Source organism: Felis catus, chromosome D2 (assembly GCF_018350175.1).
Source record: "Felis catus isolate Fca126 chromosome D2, F.catus_Fca126_mat1.0, whole genome shotgun sequence".
Taxonomy (NCBI): Eukaryota; Metazoa; Chordata; class Mammalia; order Carnivora; family Felidae; genus Felis; species Felis catus.
Window position 1 is genome coordinate 61,891,599 of NC_058378.1, and position 23,733 is coordinate 61,915,331.

General features: G+C 48.1%; 1 protein-coding gene across 5 annotated transcripts in view; it reads right to left on the reverse strand.

Moving 5' to 3' along the window:
* Window positions 1–23,733, reverse strand: part of SH3PXD2A (SH3 and PX domains 2A) — a 243,177-nt gene that overhangs the window by 199,934 nt on the left and 19,510 nt on the right. For 2 of the 5 annotated variants that reach the window (XM_045040633.1, XM_019813773.3), the window contains exon 2: window positions 15,616–15,709. The exons of the other annotated variants lie outside the window; for them this stretch is intronic. The gene's annotated coding sequence lies outside the window, so the exon portion shown is untranslated. The remainder of the gene's footprint in view (window positions 1–15,615; window positions 15,710–23,733) is intronic. 5 annotated transcript variants of the gene reach the window in all.

Genomic DNA, 23,733 nt, shown 5'->3' on the forward strand with positions numbered 1-23,733 from the left:
ACCAGTGCTTGGGATCCCATAGCTGCTCAGTAAATGTGATCTCCATTTTCCATCTCCTCCTTCATAGTGCCTGGCATGGTCTTTTGTGCTTAGAATTTTAGCCTCTTCCCTAGAAGTTTCTGGGGGCACCAGTTAGCCTGGGTCTTGAAAGGAACCCACTTTGGGTTTCTAGAGCCCTGGGCGTGGTCCCTACTACATGCTTTCCAGAGTCCCTGAGGGCCCATGGTCGAACCTTTGTACCTTCCTCCCTCCAACTGTGCCACCACCCTCTGGTCCCAAGCCAGCTCTGATCAGAGCAGACAGGTCTGACCACCTTGCAACAGCAGGTGCTCCAATGGAGAGGCAGCAATAGGCAGTGAACATCTTGGCTCATGCCCAGGAGCCCAGAAAGGGTGGCAGTACACCCAGACCAGGGGGAGAAGGCTCACCCTACTATGAAAACTGAGAAAAACTCTAGATGCGTGTTGTCATTCGGGAGCTAGAGTCCTGGAAACCATAAACAAAAGTTTCCTCTCCTGATCCAAAAAAAGGGTCATCCTCCTGGGCTTTCACGGGGTTTGGATGTAGCCCAGTGGGTCCAGAAAAGGATGAGAAATGAGGATTCTCACTCCACACACTCTCAAGTCAATGACTGACCTGGGCCCGCTGACCTGGACACACACATCCTGCGAGCGTGCCCCACTCCCTCGTCACACCCTGGAGAACAAGGCAAAGGTTAACACACACAGCTTGGTTTCCTCTTCCTGGGAAACAGAGCAGCTGGGCAAGGCCAGAGGCCAGTGGCCTCCTCCACACACAGTGCGCAGGGGAAATGACCCCAGTGTTTCCTCCCCACCATCTGACACACTCACACCTTCCTTTCTGCTGTGCTCAGCAAAGCTCAACTTTTGACACAGGGCACATAGCTGTTATTAGGAATTTTGTTAAAAGGGACAGAGGGGAACAGAGTGGAACAATTGTTTTGGAAAGTATTTTGGCAATCTCTATCCCAAACTTACATTGCCCTTGACTGAGTAATTTCACCTCTAATAATTTATCCACACAAGTGTGTGTATGCATGGGTGTGCACATGTGTGTGTGTGGTATGTGTGTTGTGTTTATATATATAAAGATGCTTATGGCAGCACTGGTTGCAAAAATAAAGAAAAAATAAGGAATACTCAATGTCTAGTGATTTTATAAGTGGTCAAATAAATTACGATTCACACGCCCATTCAAGAGAAGGTGGATCTTTCTGGGTCATTTTGGTAAAAATGTCCACAGTACACTGAGAAAAGAAAACAAAAGAGATTACAAAACAGTATGTATGCAATATGATTAGATTTATTTGGGGAGATGGGTGTATGGGGGGGTTTGTGTGAGTGCACATACAGGCACATTTGAAAAGTCTGGAAAAAAAATACAACAAACTGATAAGTAGTTATTTGGGTTAAGAAAAGGAGAAATGGAATAATTTCACTTTATACATTTCTATCTTGTTTTATTTCTTCTGGACATGTATGCCTTTCATAATTTAAAGCAAAATTTCCATCTTATAAAATAATTGTGTCTTAGCTAATGTTGGCTCCTAAATATTCTGCTAACATCCAGCTCCTTCTTGGGGGGTAGCAGGGGACTTCAGTTCAATGTTGAGCCCTTGAAGCCAAGGTCTGCACCCTGTGCACACATACAATCCCCTCCAAGTGCTTTAAAAACACTGCCTCCCAGGCCTTATCCCACATCATTTAAATCAGAATCTTAGAAGGTGGGATGGACACTGGTAGTTTTTGGAGTTCCCCAGGTGACTCTACTGGTTGTTACAGGTTGACAACCACTAAGGGGAACCAGTACGAAAAATACCAACGAGCTAGCTGAAAGAAATACTCATTAAACAGAAAGCAACATGATGGTATAATTTGTACTATGAACAGTCAGCTCTGCCTTCAAGAGCACTAGTGAGAGAGTTTGTAGTCAGTGATTTTTCTGAAAGTTCCACTGACAATTTTGGAATTCACCAGCTCAAATGGGGAAAAGAAAACAAGGGGCTCATTTGTTCTGAGCTATGGCTGTGTTTCGCTTTCTTTGGCAGCCAGTGACCATCCTCCCCTCCGCAGAACCTACAGCAGTGCCTGAGGGGTCAGAGCCCAGCCCTTCTCGGCTCTAGGAGAAACAGCTGACAGAATTAGAGGTGCTGAACCCAGAAAAAGTATTTAAGGGACATACGACAGCTGGTTTCATATATTTAAACAACTACGAATATGGGAGGTTCAACTCCATTTGTACCCAAAGGAAGGTGGTGGGTGATGAGTGCAAATTATAGGAAAGCAGGTCCTTCCTAATGTCAGGAAGAACCTTCCAGCCAGAGTGGCCCCAGGATGGAAGGGGCTGTCTTAGGAAGGAATGGGATGATTCCTTCTGTGTCAGGAGATGACTGAACTCCTCTCTGTGACATTGCTGGAAAATCCCTTCCCACTCAGCCCTCCAACCTCCCACTGTATGAGGCCAGAAACTCAAATTTTTAGCAAAATACACTAGGAATGCAGCTCCTTTAATAAAAAGTTTTCCGCTCTCAACAAATTGGGCCTGAGCACCAGCTGGGTGCCAGTCTGTCTTCATGGAGCTTGCATGGGGAACATCAGGTACACATATAATCATTTCTGATGGTCCAATAAAATGGAGTATAGTCACAAGAGGGGAAGTGGCTACTTTAGACACATGGTCAGGGAAGGCCTTTCTCAGGAGTGGATGTTTGTGTTGAGACCAGAATGCAAAGAGCAAAGCACTGCCCACCAACTGGTGAGGTGGGTGGGACCTCAGTGTGACGCAATCCAAAATCGGAAGGGAACCCACCCTCCCCTCATATACAAAAGTTAACTCAAAATGAATCAAATACGTCCATGTGAGCAGTAAAACTGTAAAAGTCTTAAAATATAGGTGCAAATCTTCATGACCTCGGACTAGCCAACGGTTTCTAATATATGACACCAAAACAGCAATCAAGTAAATTGGACTTCATCAAGATTTAAAAGTTTTGTCCTTCAAAGGACAGCAGCAACAAAGTGAAAAGACAATCTACAGAACAGGATAAAATATTTGCAAACCATATATCTGCTAAGGGCCTTGTATCTGGAGCACATAAAGAACTCTTTGTTTTTCTTTCTTTTTTCTTTTTTTTCTTTTTTATTTTATTTATTTATTTTTTAATGTTTATTCATTTTTGAGACAGAGAGAGACAGAGCATGAACAGGGGAAGGTCAGAGAGAGAGGGAGACACAGAATCTGAAACAGGCTCCAGGCTCTGAGCTGTCAGCACAGAGCCCGACGCGGGGCCTGAACTCACGGACCGCGAGATCATGACCTGAGCCGAAGTCAGACACCCAACCGACTGAGCCACCCAGGCGCCCCTAATTTTTCTTTAATGTTTATTCATTTTTGAGAGATAGAGACAGAGTACGAGTGGGGGAGGGGCAGAGAGAGAGGAGGAGACACAGAATCCAAAGCAGGCTCGAGGCTCTGAGCTGCCAGCACAGGGCCCAATGCAGGACTCGAACCCATGAACCGTGAGATCATGACCTGAGCCGAAGTCGGACGCTCAACCAACTGAGCCACCCAGGCGCCCCAAAGAACTCTTACAACTCAATAACCCAACTTAAAAATGGGCAAAGGATCTGAGTAGAGTTTTCTCCAAAGAAGATATACAAATGGCCAATAAGCACAAGAAGAGATGGTCAACATCATCAGCCATCAGGAAAATGTAAATCAAAACCACGGTGAATTACCAATTCATATCTACCTAGGATGGCTATAATCAGACAGACAAGAGAATAATAAGTGTTGACGAGGATGTAGAGAAATTGTAACTGCCACACACCGCTGGAGGGAATATCAAATAGTGTCATTACTGTGGAAAACAGTCTGGCAGTTCCTCGAACGGTTAAACACAGAGTCACCATATGGCCCAGCAATTCTACTCCAGGGTATCTGCTTAGGGGAAATGAAACTCATATCCACATAAAAACTTATATGCAGACGTTCACAGCGGCATTGTATTATAAAATATTATATATTAGGGGCGCTCCTGGGTGGCTCAGTCAAACATCTGACTTCGGCTCAGGTCATGATCTCCCCGTCTGTGAGTTCAAGCCCCGCGTTGGGCTCTGTGCTGACAGCTCAGAGCCCGGAGCCTGCTTCAAAGATTCTGTGTCTCCCTCTCTCTCTCTGCCTCTCCCCTACTCATGCTCTGTCTCTTCAAAAATAAACATAAAAAATATATATATATATATTATATAATAACCAGAAAGTGGAAACAACCCAAATGTCTGCGAACTGACGAACAGGTAAATAAAATGATGTGGTACAGTCATACAAGGGAACATTACTCAGTTATAAAAAGGAAGGTACTGACACAGGCTACAACACGGCCGAACCTTGAAAACATTATGCTAAGTGAAAGAAGCGGACACAAAAGGCCACGTTCTATATGATCCCATTCCTATGCAATGCCCAGAAGAGGCAAATCTATAGAGACAGTAAGAGATTAGTGGTTGCCCAAGGCTGTGAGCGGTGGCATTAGGGGAAATAGGAAGTGACTGCTAATAAATAGGGTTACTTTTTAAGAGGATGAAAATGTTCTAAAATTGACAGTGGTGATGGCTGCACATTATTTGTGGATCTACTAAAAACCATTGAACTGTATGCTTTAAGTTGGTGAATTGCATGGTATATGAATTATATCTCAATAAGGCTGTTTTTAAAAACGGTAGAGGGGCACCTGGGTGGCTCAGTCGGTTAAGCCTCCGACTCTTGATTTCAGCTCGGGTCACGATCTCACAGTCATGAGATCTAGCCCCGTGTCAGGTTCCGCGAGGGGTGTGGAGCCTGCTTGAGATTCACTCTCTCCCTCTCTCTGTGCCCTTCCCCCACTGTCACACACTCCCTCTCAAAAAAAATTAAAAACAAAATAATAAAACACACACACAAAAACAACACAACGCTGTTAAAAAAAAAATTAGAAAGGAAAAGATGTCGCTCTTGGTTAAGAAGTTCTTGCCAGACAGGCTCCATCTCTCCATTCTCTCGGTGTGTCTAATTCCTTCAAGGACTAGTTGGGACCCGCTGCCTCCTAGAAGCCTCCCTGGACTGCCTCAGCCCTGATGTTCCCTCTGCCTCTTCATCTGGTACCCAGCAAGCTTGTGTAGGTAGAGGTCATGTCACGTCCTTTAGTCTTGAAGAAAACTAATCCTGGGCCTCTGATCTCCACATTACAGATCACCAACACTGGCACATAGTAGGTGTGCCTGGCTTAAAACGTGCCTCGTTTCCCAGGCTCGGTAAGAAGAAACAGGTTCTCTTTCACAGATGACTGGAAAGAACTGACGCCAGAAACATCTTGCTCTCTTTGCCTAGAGAGTTCGCTGGCCCCGGCAGAGCCTGGCGTGTGGTAAAACTTTCCCAATCAAGCAGCAAAACTGGGAATACCATCAGCTCCTGTTCGGCTTCCAGGATAGAGAAACTGCTCTTAAAATCTGCTAACCCCACTCTGATGTTGAAAGCGTCCACAGGAGAGTCATTGCAGAACTCGGTGAGATCTGCTCCCTTCTCTAGAAACGTGTTTCTCTGTCTATTCACAGTCCTGACCTTGGAGTTTGGTCCAACCTCCTTCCATCTGGTCCCACCCACCCCTTGCCCCGCAATCCAGGCCTATTAGCCTCTCTGCCCAGGCAGGGTCTTTCCCCCTTTTCCCCAAACCCTTAGGAGTACATAATAGCTACGGCACCCACTTTAGTACCAAAGACCCAGGTTGTCAATTGCACGTGTATCCATTCCTCCAAGCCATTCCCAGAACTGTCCTCAACTGGGTCATAATCCCCTTGAAAGTAAGTATTTTATCCTGACTTCCCTTGTTTTCCCTAAATATCTAAGGATACTGGGCACATGGTAGATCCTCAATAAAGACTTGTCACTTTCATCTGATAAACTTCAGTTCCGTCCAGTAAAGAAGTTGAGAGCTGACCATGTGCTGAGCTCTGCACTGGATCAAATACAATGCAGTCCCAGCCTCAGGGGAGCTCCCAGACTCGTGAGAAAAAGCGGTACTGGTGGGAAATTTGCTGTAGAAGCTAGATTGAGAGATGGGCACGATCACGGGGGCACTCAGAGCAGGGGCACCAAGCTGAGATGGTTTCCTGAAGGTGGTGGTGCTGGAGGTGAGGCGAAGGGTGAAAGATGTGGAAGGTAAGCTGGGTGACAAGGTGAGGATGGCCGAGGTGGAGGGTGTGGTAAAGCAGAAGAACAGGCATAGACGAAGGCCGGTGGGGGAGGGGGGCAGGCAACAGCCTGACCTCCGTGTAGAGCCAGGAATAACTGGGGTGGCCGGTGCCTGAAGCCTAAGGCAGTGAGCACCAGGAGGTGAGCCTGTGGCTCTGAGGCTCGAGGGAATGACAAAGGCTGAGGAGAGCAGGAAAGGAGGGGGGCAGAGAAGCAGAGGTCACAGCCAAAGTGTTTCTCAGGTGGGCAACCTGGAGTGGTTTGGGGCTGGAGAGGGAGGGAAGAAGGGGCCTGGAGAAGATCTAAGAAGGAAGAGATGAGGGTGAAGAAGCCCAGAAGGAGCAGAAGGGGGCCTGGGAGAGGAGGGGCATGAAGGTGAGGTCAGGCTGGTCATGAGAGAACGAGGGTAGGGAAAGGCATGGGGTCCAGTAAGGGGAGAGGGGACATTTGGAGGCTGAGAAATCTCCAGACATCTCCAGGGGACGCCAGATGGGCCACAGTCAGGATGCAGTGGAATGACTGAAACAGATCTCAGGGCTGAGAGCGGGGGGACCCCAGTTCCTGGCAGTGCACGGGGTGCTGTGCTGCTCGCTGCCGGGCAGAGCAAAGAACGGCTGACACGTAGAGACATTCATTGCAGACGAGGTGTAAGCAACTTTTGGAAAAGGAGAGGGACCAAGCACTAGAAGTCCGAGGCTTTGTTTTATGCTCAAATCACTCCCCCGGTCCGGATCTGAGAGCAAACCTTATAAACCTCCCCTCCCTCCCCCAAACTTGGCTCAGAATCCAGAGCCATTTGAAACGAGGGAGGGGAGTACGGGTCACATCTTCTGAGCCCCTAACCCGCTTCTCCCTGCCCCTTCCTGCTGCAAGGCCAGAGGAGACCCTCTTCCCTGCCACAGCCAACTCCAGGATGTCATTTGCTCCTAGGTCCCCTCAGGGAGGAGGAGGAGGAGGGACCTGCCAAGCTGGCTGGAGAAGAGCCGTCCGTGCACAGCGCCCAGGGAAGCCTGCCAGAGGCTGCATCTGGCGCGGCTTCCCGCACCGATTCCCCATCTGGCCCAGGCTTGGAGGTGAGACGAGAAACATACAGCCGGCCTCCTCCCCCAGCGCCCCCCAAAGTCACGTCATCCAGGCATTCCCTGGGGGAGGGTGGCCCCCTCCCTCTGACCTCAGCCTGTTTCACTTGGCCAGAGCCCACCTCCAGGGAGCAGGCCCCCTCCCCACATCTTCACTCACACCCAGGCCCATGCAGGGAGAGGCGTGAGCTATAGATTCCAGCCCTCCCAGGCCACACACCAGAGCCCCAAATCAGGGCCCGCCCCTCTTAGCCCTGTCTTCGGAGATGCCAGCTGGGCTGCAGAGGGGGGCTGGGAGGTTGGGGCGTTCAGCCAGACACCGCAGCCCCCATCTTCCACCCTATGCGTGGACTCTCCCTCCAGCTTTAACCAAGGGGTCAGGGCCCGGGGAGAAAAGACAGGGAAGCCCAATGTGTGGTGTCCAACAGATGCCGGTATCAGATGCTAGCTTTGCCTCTTATTTGGTATAAGATTTTGCACAAATTATCTAATTCCTCTGAGCCTCCATTTCCTCACCTATAAACTGAGCAAACTGCTTTGGACGGTCTGAGTGAGGATTAAAAGGGAAGATGCCTGCAAAGTGCTCAGCACGGGCCTGGCCGGCAGCAAACACCCAACGTGCGGCAGTTCGTTCCTTTAATTTGCTGGCTTCCCTCTGTGGTATTGCCAAAGGGTGCAGTCCTGCCTCCACAACCGCCCTTGGCCAGCTCTGAGTACGAGTGGTAACTCTATTATTATTTTATTACTGATTTCATCCTCCTTATTTATTTTTATAGTTATTTACTCTGGGTAGGAGACAAGTGAACTTTTCTGTTGACTATATCTATATGTACAAAAGCAACTTCAGTGAATTTATTTTGAATATACTCTCTAATGGGGTGCTTCCCATGCAGATGTAACCCCCAGGGGCCCAAGCCCCGCCCCAGAAATTCTGGAGCTCTCATACATCTGCATACACACACGTATTATTCCCTGGCATCCTGCCATGCACCCCACTCCCCCGAACACATAAGCAGCGGGTCCAACACCAAGCCCCCTGCCCAGCCATTCGATCACATGCTCTCTGCCCTGATGTACTGCCCAGCATTGGGATAGAGTAGAGAGCCTCACTACCACACCTGTTAACAGTGAGCACACCAGGAAGCTCAGAGCAAACCCAGGGCAGCCCCTTGGTGGGGGGCAAAGAGACTGCCAACGCACAAACCTGGTAGAAACTGATCTAAATGCCAAGCCCTGTTAGAGACCGTCCCACCTCCGCAGGGAACAACCCTTTAAGCCCAGAGTCATGAGTTGAACCACCCAACAGAAAAATTTTAAATGGGCATTTACCAAAAAAGAAAGACAAATGGCCAATCCATCCATGAACATATACCCAACCCCATCTGTAAATGAAAAAAGAAATTAGAGCTTTAAGACATTATTTTTTTTTTTAGCTGAATGGCAAAACATTCAAGTGTGGGGAGTCCCAGTGCTGATGAAGCTATGAGGAGCAGATATGACTCATATGCTGTAGGAGGAGCCTGAATTCTTCTAGGAGGGCCATTTGCCAATGTATATTGAAATGAGAAATGCAACCTCTGTGACCCACCAACTCCCCTGCCAGAAATGTATCCTAGGGATAAACTCACAAAAGTGTGTTAAGTTGTATGTTCAGGGCAGTATCCATCAAACTGTTCCAGGATATCCTCGGAATTAAATTCTTTGCAACTACCCCAAGAGCAAGAGCATCTAGGTTGGCCCATAGGAACTTGGTTGAATCAAGGGAGAAGAACAAGGTGCAGAAGAATCCATCCTTTTTTGCATAAATACTCTTAAGGCAGTGCTGGCTTTGTCTAGGAAGGTGCCATTCCTGTACCCTGGCTTTTAGCCATCTGGTTTTAACCCCTTCCCTCAAAGGGCTGGGATCCTGGTGCTGGTTGCCCAACTCACAGAGCACCACAAGTTTCATGGCACCTGAGGAAGGGACAGAAACCATCCTAGCAAACTCCAAGCAGGCTCTCTGCTGGAGGCGGCCACACATACACGAGCTCCGGGAAAAACACAGACACAAACCCTGTGCACAGGCGCGAGGAGTGCCTCCATTTTATACAAGACGATGCTAAGGTTCTGAGAGGGTAAGGGACTCACCTAAGGTCACACAGCCAGGATGTGGTAGCCTTGGATTCCAACCTCTGTGTTCTTTCCAGCTTGTGGCACAGCCTTGGGCCTTATATTATACCTCCCTGACTCCTGGAAAGCTGAGGGAGCCTGGGAAGCCCAGGGGAAAGGGAGGCAGGGAGGAGCCCGCAGGGGAGGCTGAGCTGAGGGAAGGAGGTAGTGGAGGCAGGTCTCCGCTGGGACAGCCAAGCAAGGCCAGTCAGCGTGCCAAGGCCTCACTACCGAAGTGATGAGAAAAGACATGTCACTACCTACACCCCAATGCCCCCATCCAAGAGTGCTCCCTCATGCTGTCCTCTGCCAGCTGGTGGCCACTGCCCAGCCTCTCGGAAGAAACTCACAGGCTTGTCAGGCTATTCTGAAAGCTTGAAACCTTGTGGAATATGCCCGATGTGGCACTCTCCTTGGCGACCTCTCACCCGTTGACCCTCCAGGACCACACGCCCTCGTCCTTCTGCAGAATCCTGCAGAGGACAGAGGAAACGTCCAGTTTCTCTGAGTGCTGAGGGGAGAGAGGGCAGGCGTGGAGTTTGGTTCTGTCAGTGGCTGTGACCAACTTCTCTCACCCCTTTGGGCCTCAGTTTCCTCGTCTTTAAAATGTGAAGACAAGTTAAAGGGCAGGGTGGGGATATAGCCACAGGAATCTCCCTCCACTTTTAACATTCTCTGTTTTCTGGGCTTTCCCATGGCTGGGGGAGGTTTAACGGAGGAACGCTGTGGCAGGCCAGAGCTCAGCCCTGGCTGCCGGCAACCCTAGCTTCCCACATACAGGCTGGTCAGCTGGGAGGCGGAGGTGATTTAAACTCAGAGGCTAGGCTTTGTGTCTAGCTCGGTCACCGTGGGCTCTGTGACTTTGGGCCTACAAGCGCTCAGGTTCTGGAGGAGGTCTGGGGTATCAAGCAAACATTCAGCAAGGCTGAGAACAGGCTGCTAGTAGGGGGACCGCCACTCTGTCCCCACCCCCAGGCCCTGACAATATCCCCTTGACGTGAATGGAAGTCTCAACAAAGGAACTGAGGGAACAAGAGCAATGTTCTCTGAATTTCAACCACAATTGGAAAGGACCAGTATTGGCCAACCAGAGAACAAGAGAACCAGACTCTCAGAACCAAAAAGGAACCTAAAAGGTCACTGAGCCCTGCCCCATGCTTGCATATATCCAGTGGTGATGGGGAGGTCACAGGAAAGGCAATTCATTCAATCTCTGGGCATCTGACCATCAGAACATTCTTCCTTATGTTGATCTGAATCTACTTCCTGCGCACCCCTGCCCATACCCACTAGCTCTGCCCCTGGGCCACAGAGAACAGAGCAAACTCTCCTAAAGGAGGGCATTTCACACCCGCTCTCCCAGTGCTTCCTCTGCTCCAGGCTAGCCTTCCTACTTCCCCCTGCTGCTGCCCGTGACCAGTCCTGGGTCTCCCACCATCCAGGCTGCCTTCCTGGTACCCTGCTCGGACACAGTGTGCACCGGAGCCTGCCCTACCCTTCCAGGTGCAGACGGGGCCGGCCGGACAGCATAGAGGGAAGTAGGCTCCGCCCACCTCCCCTCCCTCTAAACTTCCTACACCCTGAACATCTGTGAGCGTGTTCTAAGAAATGTGAACTCTGTGGATGCATGCCCGCGGTGTGTGGAGAGTGCCTCATACTGCTGACTTCCACTGAGCTGCCCCACAACCCAAACCCAGACACCTCACACTCCTGCTTCCATGAAAACCGACCTCCTGCTGCCTGAACTTGAACCACTGATTTCTTGGATAAAAACCCATTATACTGATGCCTACTCAAGTCCAGTCTTCAAGGTAGTTTTGGAAGCTGGCTTGTTGTCTGAAGCACCCTCTCTCCTTCCTCCTGTGTCACCTATAAATGTGAGCAGGATGACATCAAAAATTCCAAGTCATTGACAAACATTTTTGGTCAGGGTCAGAGAACAGAGCCCTGTGGCACACGCCTAGAGACTTTTCTTCGGGTCAACACTGACATGCTTAGCTTATTTCTGTATGGAGAACAGCAGTGCTCCTAGGTAAATCACAGTTGCATATAACACTTCTATTTTTCAAAGTATAAGAGGAGCTCTCGATACAAGAGAATCATTAAGTTTTTTCACAAAACAAGAAATCCTCTTGTAGATTAAACAAATCATAAACTGACCTGTTTTGCACACCTAGAGTTTCATGAAATCCAGCTAATAAAGAGGCCTACATTTGCTCGGGCCTCACCACGTGCTGGACTCCTGGCTGGGCATTTCAGGCATAAAGGCACACCAGTGATATTGTCACTCCCATTTGGCAAGTAAGGGCACCTTGGGTCCCAGAGATCACATGACTTGCCTACGGTCACAGATAGAAACCCAGATGCAAGGCCAGGTATGTTGCACTCCAACCATGCTGCCTCTCAGGTGTTTTTAAAGAAGGCTCTACTTGGTGATGTACTTTCTGGGGGCTGAGCCCAGAGCTCAATCCCAGGCTGCCGGTGGGCTCCCAAGATCCTCCCTGTAATTAGACCAGAAACACAGCTGACCTTGGGAAACAGATAGGAGACCAGGATTTTGGTGGAATTGGCCCCCAGTGCCAGGATCTCTTCCTCTAGTGAGCACAATTCCTGCCGGGGCCCCAGCCACTTTTTGGAACCTGGCAGCAACTCAGGCCCACTTCTGTCCAGAGTCTACCCACAAAGCAGGCCCTGCCCCGAAGTTCAGGAGACAGGGGCATACCTACGTCCCACCCTAACTACCTATCAAATGATATCACAATAAGAATAGGGAGCTGCCTTCATGGGGTTGTGGCAAAGATCCCAAAACACCTGGCTCCCTCCCACCACTGAGCCTTTGCCAAATGCTGCTCCTTCTGCCTGGAATACCCTTCTCTCTCCTTCCAAATCTGCTGAGCTGCCTCCTGTTCATGCTTCAGAGCATCCTGTTCCTTTCCAGGCGGTTCCTGATTTCAGGCAGATAGCTACAGGCCACCCTCGTTAATGCCGGTTGTCCCAGCCAGTCTGTAAATATCTCCTCTCCAGGAATAGAATTGTTTTGATTCACTCAGGAACCTGTGGCACCTGACGTGGAGCTTGGCACCCAGTGGGTCCTTTTCATTGCATGAATGAAAGAAGATCACTTGAGAAAGTGGACATTGGCAGGCTTTTCACAAAGCCAGCACAGCTGATCCAGTGCAAGAGGCTTGCATGGTCACCACTGGGTAACCAGGAGATGCTGCTCAGAGGAGGCTGGGGGGCAGGAGGTAGGGAGAAGCAGAGAGTGCAGAAGTGACCAAGGGATGAATCCTGTTCCTTCCAAAGATGACCTGTGGCTAATCTGTCATCCTGACAGGTCCACACCCATTGCAGATGACCACATCTAATGAATTACTCAGGGGGCTGCGGGTGGAGGAGGGGCAGGAAGGGGGCATCACCTCCCTAGAACCAAGGAAACTTGGCCCTCAGCAGCTACTATATGTCATCAGCTGTATCATGAAAGTGATGGATTTGGGGCGGTGGCAAATGAAGCCTGGGCCACTCACTCACTTACTCAGGGGAGGGGCAGACAGAATGCCTGCAGTTCCTTGGGCCCCCCAGCCCAGAATGCTCACTGCTTCCTGTCTCTCTTCTCACCTCTTACCCCCCTTCAAGGCCCTTCCCTCCTGACCACTCTACTAAAATGGAGCCTCTATGGTGGGGGTGGGCAAAGAGAATGTGCTCTGGAATTAGACATGTGAGTTCAAGCCCAGCTTCACCACCTATACATAAGCTGCGTGGTGCTGGGCGAGCAACATAACCAATCTGAGCCTCAGTCCTGTATTTGTAAAATGAACCTCACAGAGTCGCCATGAAAACTGAAAGGGGTCATGGATACAAAGCCTGTAGCATAGAGCCTGGCACACGGATTTTCTGGTACCTAATTCTGCGGGACCTGAGAATTATCTTTCCACACGAGGAAGTGTTCTCTTTAACCCTAAACTGTGAGGTTTTTGAGGGTCACCTCTGCATAGTCCTTGGAGAGACAGGGCAGTGTGGAAAAGCCTGGGCCCAGAACTGAATTCTAGGTCTAGGTCTGTCACACACTGTCTCATGTGACCGTGGGCAAATATTCCTGTGCCCGCTGGAGCCTCTGTTTTCTCGTCTGTAAAATGCAGATAACAAGAGTGGATGGTAACAGTCCTGTGTTGTAGAGGGTCCAGTGTGAGGCTTAAGTGAAGGCTTATGCGTACAGAGTTTTTGCACAGTCCCTGGCAAAGAATTCAACACATGCTAGAGACCGTGGTCACCACCCTGGCTGGGCCCTGCAGAGTGCACAAGGGCACTGGCAATTCTTTGGGGAGTGAGGGAAGGCAGGCTTCCTAACAAGATGCTACAGACCTCTGTTTCTCCACTTGGAGTAAGACGGGAGCACCCAAGTCCGCTGAAGGAACAAGAGGCCATTCTCCACACCTGGGAGTTCTTCCTGATGATTCATGGGCAACATTCTCAGGTCTAAGAACAACATTCTCACGTTGCAAGTCCGGTGAGCGATTTTACTGCCACTCCTCAAACGAGCTTCCCCCAGCTCATTAAAGCCGGCAGGCCAGCAGCTCAGAACTTGGTCAGCTTTGAAGCATCGCCCTCCCTGGGGGGAGGCCCTGAGATAACCCAGCCTAACATTTTAATAAAAGCAAGATGATTCCTGGTCTCCAATTAAAGTCAGGCTGCCTGGCCTTCCAGCTTTCCCAGCTTCGAGAGCTCAACCTGGCCAAGAGAGGTAGGTTGGAGAAGCCAGAATGCATCTCATCACTCAGATATTCCACTTCAGGGGCAGGGGGCCCCTCCCGGGCTGAGAGGCTGCCCGGAGCCCAAGGGCAGGGCCACTGCTGCAGCCACTGGGCTATTCAATGCAAGTGTCTATCTTCATTTAAGGCAGAGGATGAAGTGTCTCTTCCTGCGACTCTGCCTGTTGGGTCTTGTGAGAACAGAGTGTTTCTGCCCTGCACTTCCTCACCCGTCCCCAGCTCCCCACCAGCCCAAGTCACAGTTGGACCATTGCTTGGGTGAGCCATGCATATACCCATGCATTAATTTACTTCCCAGGTGAAGGGTGCCGTCACAGCATCTGCCGCCGCATATGGAATACACACGCACTTTCTTTCCTCAGTGGTGCAGTCACCCGTTACAGCTCATGCTGTCTAGATAGTTCTTCCCCCTTTTGAAGTCTCCACCACATCTTTTGCCCACTGAGTGGGAAGTTCCATGCTGCCGGGTTCTTATTTTCTTAACACAGTGGAAATATTTGGCCTTTTCCATAATATTTAGCTCTCTTGATACAATACATAGACAGTACTTTTTTTCTTATGTTGTGTTTTCAAGGAACTGTTTATTTAATGGCGATCTGTAGGATACCACACATGGCTATGGGCAGCCAGCCCTGTAGGTGGGGGTAGGGGGAGAGCAGAGGAACCATCTAGAATGTTGTGCTCCCAACCCACTTCTGGGACACACACAGTCAACCAGTCTTCTCTAAAGGGCATAATTTATTATGTCTCTTTTAAGTTAAAGAGGCTCTCCGGGTTACTCTCCCAAGAACCCCCATCCCGAAAAGCAATAAATGAGACTAAAATGAGCACATGTGAGGGTAAGAAGGTAATGCCACTTTTAAAAGGAAGGATTGTTTGTTTTTTTAAATAGGTCTGGTTCTAGCCTTTGAAGATGATGGATTAACATGTAACCCTGTGTCAGCCCCCCAACAAGTATTTACTGAGCACCTGCTAAGTGCAAGGCTCCGTGGAGGAAGGCAGGGGAGGGTGGAGAGGGGGGACAGACCCCACCAAGAAGAAAGACAAGGAAGGCCCTCATTGCTGCCCTCCCAGAGCTCACAGTGGAATTGGAGAAGTCAAGCAAACAGGTAACATGAATCTAACATAGGACCTCAAGCCACGTTTATGCCGTGCTGGAACGAGGCAAGGTGTAGGACTTCAGTAACAGTCCATCCCACAGCATAGGTGTCATGGAATAGTTATGATTCATTAGCAGTTGAACAGTTCAAGCCAAAATTTGGATAGTATTACATTGGATGCTTTTTCCTATAATTATCCCCAGCAAACAAGCCCAACTTATTTCCGTTTGCCAACAAGGCTACAGGCCACAATTTAAACAGAGCTAAATCCCAAACCTGGCTTCTGTGATGGGCGTAACATCCGGGGAAGGTCTGCAGCCCCAGCCCCAACTGCAGATGCAGGTGAAGTAATGCCTTTCAAGGGCCATTCCTGGAGTAAAACACAAGAATGGCCAGTGAGGGTTCGAGGCTTGAGCAAAGGGGGGAAAACAAGATAAGAGGGGCTTACTTCAGATTAAGTTGAAAAACAAAGGAGGTTTAGTTTTGAAAAGCTAGCTGAGTTCTTAAGATAATGAAGGAAGGTTTTAGGTTTCCAGTCCCATTAGTGAGAACTGGGTAGGGAATTATAAAAAGAACTTTCATTCCAGTCAAGGAAGCCAGGCCAGGAAGGAATAATACAAAGACATTAATATTCACTGTCTTCCAACTTAGGTTGGATGGGTCCTTGGAGAGAAGCGTCAACAGCCTCGAAGGTCCTCTCTGGAAGGGATAAAGGGAAATGACTAAGACTTCTGGATAATACCAAGTGTTGATGAGGGTGGTAGAAGGATGAGAACCCTGGTTCATTGCTGGTAGGTGTATAAAGGGTATAGATGTTCTGGAAGCAATATGGTAGTATTTGCTTAAACTCAGTCTGTGTGTGCCTACCCTGTGCTCTAGCAATCCCACTCCTGGCTACACACGCTGGGGAAGTGTCTGTCATTTGTAAGGGCTGCAGCAATGCCTGCACTGGGGAGTGTTGGAGGCAACCTCAGTGTCCATTAAGAGGGGAAGCAAATAAGTAACATGTGGTAGAGGCAAGCACGGAACACTAGGCAGCAGTCAGAAGCAATACAGCAGAGGCATACAACAATGGAAACAGATCTCATAATCATAGTATGGAGTAAAAAGGGAATTTATCAAATAAAATCAATGGCACAATACACATGTAGATTACAAACCACAGACACAACCAACACAACCTATTTTCTAAGGATACACGGGTTTATATTAAACAGGCTGGATGGATGTATAAGGGGGAAAAAAAGATAGGAGTGGGGATTAGGGATGAAGGAGAAAAATAAAAATAAAACAGGAGATGGGCTTTGCAATAGCGATAATATGTCACAAATTGAAAAATATGATGAAATTAACTTGCTACACCTGGAATCTGAAAAACTAGCATGGGATGTACTCTTTGGGGAGGACACAGACAGGGCAAGATCAGCAAACACTGATGAAGTGTTACACTCAAGGTCCACCACAGCCCTGGTCTTAAGGAGCTTGTCGTCTAGTAAGTTGCCTGGGACTCAAGAAGAGGACCCTGGCTATCCTCTCCTCATCCCGCATGTCTGGGACGGTGCCTCACGCATGCCTGCTCAATTAACCTTGCCAAGGAAACAAACACATACACCAATAATCATTACAAGGTAGGAGTGGAGGAAGCCTGTCTGCCTCGGATGGGTCTGGAAGGCCCTTTATAAGACACATCTGAGATGAGCCGTGAGGGGTTTTAACACGTGAGGAACATGTCCCAGGCAGTAAAAACTGCCAGGGAAAAGGTGCAGAGAGAGACGCTGAGTGACCCAAAGGTGATTGCTCTGGTCCAGGCTGTCTGTGGTGCCCTGCAGAAGCCCGTCTAGGCTGCCACGTGGCCTGGGATTGTTGTGATGGGGAGAGGGGTGCAAAGTGGAGAGGACAACCTAATGGACCCACGAGACTGGGCGGAAGCAGGCGCTGGGCACTCACCCCCCAGCACTGGGCTCATCTTCAGAAGCTCTTGGAAAGCTTTGAAAAAGACATGAACTTTGGGTCCCACTCCCATGCCAAGCTCACTGAATATGGAATCAGCCTCCAGGCTTAGGGCAGGCGAGCCCTAAGGAGGGATTTCATCGCCAGCTTCCCAGCAGATGTGGAAACCACCCATCAACAGAACACACAATACGAATGAACATCAGGGGGAGGAGAAGTCAAAAGTCACTCCTGGGTTTTGACTCTAGCGACTCGAAAAAATGGTAGTGCTGTTAATTTAAATACCAGGGAGTCAGGGAGTAGAGGAAAGTGGGGAGGGAGGGAGGAACTGCCCTTAGTGAGAAGATGCTGGCTGGCTGGGGACAGAAGTTCCTGCTAGAGACACAAGTCTGCCCAGTGGTCAGAGATTAAGTGGAAAAGAAGGTCCAGAACCAGAGCTCAGAGAGAAGAAATGGAAGCACAAAGATGGGTTATTGGACAGAGCTTGGGAAAACATCTTTGGGAAGTAGGAAAGGGTTGTGGAAGGAGGTAAGAGAGATGATGAGAAGTAGCGGAAAACCAGCACAGACAAGCGCCAGGGAGCCAAATTTCCCCCTGTAGCTGCAGTGGAATCACAACCTTCTGGTGCTAACTTCACTCTCTGGGTCCATCCTCCTGACTACAAATCCCCTAGTGAGGCTGCAGGTTACAGAGGCTTAATCTTGGAGCATAACGGAGTAGGTCTTGAAAGCAGCCGCACAGCTAGCACCCCATCCTCCCCTGTTACACTGCAGGTGGACTGGTCTGGACGCCGGACACCGACACTGACTTGTCTTTTATTTCTCTTTTATGCCAGTTTGGTGGTTCTCATGCTGCACAGATTCGCGTACAAAGCGCCCTCGACACTGAACTGGATGGGCAATTTAAGAGACGTTCCAAGGTAATTTTGACCCTCCTTGCTGAGTTGAGAACCTGAGCCACACGCCAGCCGAGGCTGCACCGCACTGCCATCGCCTCCCAACTGGTCTTCCAGGTTTCTCCCGTCTCTGGAGTCTAATCGATCCGTTGCACCTCGTGTGGGGCTGCATCTTTAAACACACCCTGGGTCGTGTCAAGCAACACCTCCAGGGCCTCCACGTGCTTGCAGGGAAGTCTGAACTCGCAGCAGGACATTCCAGCCCTGTACCTCAGCCCAGCTTTACTCATACCCCAGTTTCTCCCCATGCCCCAAGTTCCCACACTGGGGCTCCTCTCTGCTCCCCATCAGCTGTCGCTTGCTCTATCGCTGCCTCCCCAGGGAGACCTTGTCTATCCCTCCTTCCTCCTTTAGTAACCCAAGGATTAAGAGCACAAGCCCGGAAGACAAGGGTGCCTGGTTCTGACTCCCAGCCCCACCAATCGCGGGCTCTAACACCCTGGCTAAGACTCTTTCTTCTTTGGTTTGATGGGGATGAGTTAATATCTACTTCACACAGTGGTTGTAGGGACTAAATGAGACAATTTTCAAAAAGCACTCAACAGTGCCAGGCACATAGTAAGCCATCCATTAAAACAGACAAACACACGCTCACGGGTGCATACACATGCACATTCACTCATGCACACATCTGCTTTTGTATCTCCACAGAGAATTCACATCATACTATTTAGCGACCCATGTGGGGGCCTCTCTCTTACCCTGTGGTTCTACAAGGACAAGGACTCAGTCTTGATGTTAATCCCCACTACCCCATCCAGTCCTTCCATCCCACTGAAGCCCTAATTTCCTAGCAGAGGCTAATTTGTCAAGCAATATGGAGCCACTGAGGGGTTTTTTTTTTTAATAATTTTTTTTTAATGTTGATTTTTGACACAGAGAGAGAGAGGCAGCATGAGCAGGGCAGGGGCAGAGAGAGGGGGAGACACAGAATCTGAAGCAGGCTCCAGGCTCTGAGCTGTCAGCGCAGAGCCTGATGCGGGGCTCAAACCCACAAACCGTGAGATCATGATCTGAGCCTAAGTCGGACTGAGCCACCCAGACACCCCGCCACTGAGGGATTTTAAACAAGAAAGTGACCCAACCAAAGCAATACCAAGAGATGTTAACTGTGGCACGGGCCATGATGATTAGGAGTTGGGACTATAAGCCATTTGGGAGCTCCTAGGGTCCAGGGCTGAAGGCCTGGGCTGGAATGATGGCTGAAGTAGTGTGAAGAAAGCCAGGCGCAGCAGCAGTGAGGTCCACTCCAAAGGAAGCAACCAGAACCCTCTTGACGCTACAGTCTTCCTAATGTACAATAAACTCCACCAAGGCATTGAACAGGTAAGCTCCATTCCCAGTTGGGGCTCACTCAAAGGGTGAATTTGCATCTAATTACCACCTCTGCTATTTCAAGGGTCACTCAATCAAATTCTGTGCTGTAATCAAACCTACACTCAGATGCTCCTGCCTTTTTTGAAACCTTTCCAAATTCAGAATTAGGCCAGACTTCTGTACCAAAGAACCAAGACACCTGGTCCTGAGCTTTCTTTTTATATTCTTAATTTTTATTAACTTACTTTTTAAATTTTGAAATTGTATTATTGTGTTTTTACTTGGAAAATTTTTAGGGGGTGCCTGGGTGGCTTAGTCGGCTAAGCGTCTGACCTCAGTTCAGGTCATATCATGGTTCATGAGTTTGAGACCCGCGTCAGGCTCTGTGCTGACAGTTCAGGGCCTGGAGCCTTCCAACAGCATTTGCTCACTTCGTGTCTCTGTGTCACATTTTGGTAATTCTCACAATATTTTAAACTTTTCATTATTATTATTATTATTATTATTATTATTATTATTATTATTAAATTTGTTATGTGATATTATCTGTGATCCGTGATTATGCTCACTAAAAGCTTGGATGATGTTTAGCATTTTTTAGCAATATTTTTAAATTAAGGTACATACATTGGTTTTTTTTTTTAGACATAATGCTATTGCACACTTAATAGACTATAATATAATGTCAATGTAACTTTTACACGCACTGGAAAACCCAAACATTCATTTGACTCACTTTATTGAGATCTTTGCTTATTGCTGTGGTCTGGAACCAAACCTACAATATCTCCAAGGTTCGCCTGTAAAAGTTATGTGAATGTGGTCTCTCTCTGAAAATATCTTATTGTACTGTACTCACCCTTCTTCTCATGACGATGTGAGATGAGAAAATGCTTACACGGTGAGATGAGGTGAGGTGAATGAGGTACTCATTGTGACGTGATGTTATAATACTTACTGACCTTCTGATCTTATGTCGGAAGGAGGATCATCTCCATCTCCTACAGTTAACTTCAAGTAACTGAATCCACAGCAAGAGAAACTCCAGGTAAGGAAAGACTCCTGCACACCATACTTCTTTATCTATCCTCTTCTTCTGTATTTGTGTTATTCCAAATTTCCAGTCGAAATTCACAGAATATTCCAGGTCTCTGGAATATCTCATCCCAGGCACATAGTAGGACCGTGTTTCCTCTCGACAACTTGAAGCTGGGTGTGACCAGGTTCTTTGGCCAGTAAAATGTGTTGCTTGCAGATGTATTTTTTTTTTAAACTGAAGTATATAATTCATATACCATTAAATTCACCATTTGAAAGTGTATAATTCGGTATTTTTAGTACATTCGCAGAGTTATGTGACCATCGCCATTACCTACTTGCCGAATACCTTCATCATCCCAAAAAGAAACTGCATAACCATTAGCAGTCACATCTCATTCCCCTTTACCCCCAACCTCTGAAGACTACTGATCTACTTTCTGTTTCTCTGGATTTGTCTACTCTGGGCATTTCATATTAGTAGAATCACACACTACGTGGTCTCTTGTGTCTGGCTTCTTTCAATTAGCATACCGTTTTCCAGGTTCATCCACACTGAAGTACGAATTAGTGCTCCATTCCTTTTTGTGGCTTAATAAGGTTCCACGGAGAGAAGTATTCAATTGCCACTGGGGTGTCCGGGTGGCTCAGTCGGTTAAGCATCCACCTCTTGATTTCGGCTTGGGTCATGATCTCATGGCTCATGGGTTCAAGCCCTGCCTTGGGCTCTGCACTGATGATGCGGAGCCTGCTTGGGATTCTCTCTCCCTCTCTCTCTGCCCCTCCGCTGCATTCACTCTCTCACTCTCAAAATAAAAATATACTTAAATAATAATAATAATGATAATAATAATAGCCACTGCCAGACACTGCTGCACTCCCTTTCCCTGCCCGAGAGACTGTGCAAACACTCTGAAGCCTTTGTCAGCCTCAGACCCGAATTGCCTGCAATGAGGAGAGATCCCTATTCCTTCCAAAGGACAGGGAGTATAAGCAAGAAATAAAACTTCAGGGCTGTTTGCTCTGGTAGCGTAACCCATCCCGTCCTGACCGATATGCCAATTTTCACTCTTATAAATACACAGCAATAAAAATCCTCATACATGTCTTTCTGTGTGCATTTGGGAGAGTTTCTCTAGACCCTGAGTCTAGGTATCCACCTAGCAGTGGAACTACTAGGTCACAGGATATGCACACTTCCAACTTTATTAAATTACTAAACTTAGTAATTTAAATATTGCTAAATTCTTTTCCCAAGTGGTTGAACCAAGTAACAATTCCACCAGCAGCATAACCGTGTTCCCACTTCCCCATAGTCTAACCAACACTTGGTATTGTCAAGACTTTTCATCCCGTACTTTCCAACGGGGAAGCACATAATCTCTTGAACAAAACCACTAACTACACTCAAGGGTATAGAATATACCAAATATTATGCTTAGAAAGTCCTTTATGTTGCATCTTTTGTTTTTAAATATTATTTTAGCCTGATACCCAACCACAGGTTGGAAAAAAATGCAAGATAATAACAATATTCTTGAATTGATTCCACAAACATCAGGAATCCACGAGGGCCTTCATTGTAAACATCACTTCTCATTGTAAGGATTTAGATACAGATGGAATAGGAGAATGTATTAAATGTGGACTGACCTACCCGACATAAACCCCAGATTCTCTTACCCATCAATGTCTCTTCAATAATTTATCCTCCAAAAATAGTAGCCGCAATTCCCAAAAAAATACATATGCATGTTTAGGGCAGCACTGTTTACAATAGCAAAAAAGAAAAAAAAAAAAGTTGGACACAACCCAAATGTTCATTAATGGGGGATAGGTTTTAGAAATTATAATTTCTTGCTATCTGCATGGGAACTGCATTGAAGGTAAGATGATACATTTCCATATGGTTTAGGAGAGTTTCAGGTGCGATTTTATTACTTGCAGCTCAACACCCCCTCACAGACTCACCAGTTGTGCAGTGGTCCAGCTCTAGCTAGAGGAGACAAACACAATCTGGCTCCACATGCAGAGCCCTCCTCCAGAGCACTCTGGCAACTTCCCCGTCAGCTGTCCCCAAGAGAGAAGTCCCATGACCCTGCTTCTCGAGGGAAGAAGCTGACCAGGAACCCGGCAACTTTCACCAGAACTTGGTAAGGGGGCTGGGGAGTTAGTCAACATTAAAAACAAATAAAGATTCTTTTATCCTCTCTCCCCATCCCCTCCCGGAAAGAGAGTCTCTGGGGGACTCTGGGATCAGTAAAGGCTTTGCACAGTTTCCACCCTTCCCCCAAGTCACTGACCAGGCCAGAGGAAGTAACGGGAATAAACCACAAGCAAGTTCAACATTTTCCTACAAGACCCAGCCTCAGCCAGTTTCAAGGTGCTATGGCGGGGAGAAAATCCACATGCTACACAGGGTGGGGAGAGGAAATGCTCCAGTGGAAGCTGCACTCAGGACCATGGGCCAGCCCTGCCAAGGCCACTGTGAGGGTTTATGCCCAGGGCTCCTCAGCCACCACGGGGAATGAACCAAGCTCGCCCTACAAGCCATCCAAAGGGCTGACAGTGGATGAACCTTGAAACCATTATGCTAGTGAAAGATGCCCATCACCAAAGACCACACGGAACAGGCAAATCCACAAGGAGAGAAAATAAATTTGTGGTTTCTGAGGGCTGGGGACCAACTGGAGGAGGGGGGTTTGTAGGTGATGGCTAAAGAATTCTTGCTTTTGGCGGTCATGAAAATGTTCTGAAATTGACTGTGGTGGTGGTTGCACAACCCTATGAATATGCTGAAAGCCACTAAATTATACACTTTAAATGGGTCAGTTGTATGGTATGAGAATTTTATCTCAATAAAGCTGTCCCCAAAAGGGAGGGGGGCTAAGAGCACCAATGGGGTGCTTGTCTGCCACCATCACCCAAGGAGCTCAGCCAGGACGCCAAGCTCCCACTGTTGCCTGTGATGTTGCCGTTAATACCGCTTCTATAACTGCCACCAACTCTAGGAATGTGTGCTACTTTTATTATCCTCATTTTACAGATGAGGCAACTGAGGCCTGGGAGATTAAATAATTCTCCCGAAGTCACATGGCTTGTAGGGGCTCTGACTCACCTGTAACTACTGTAGT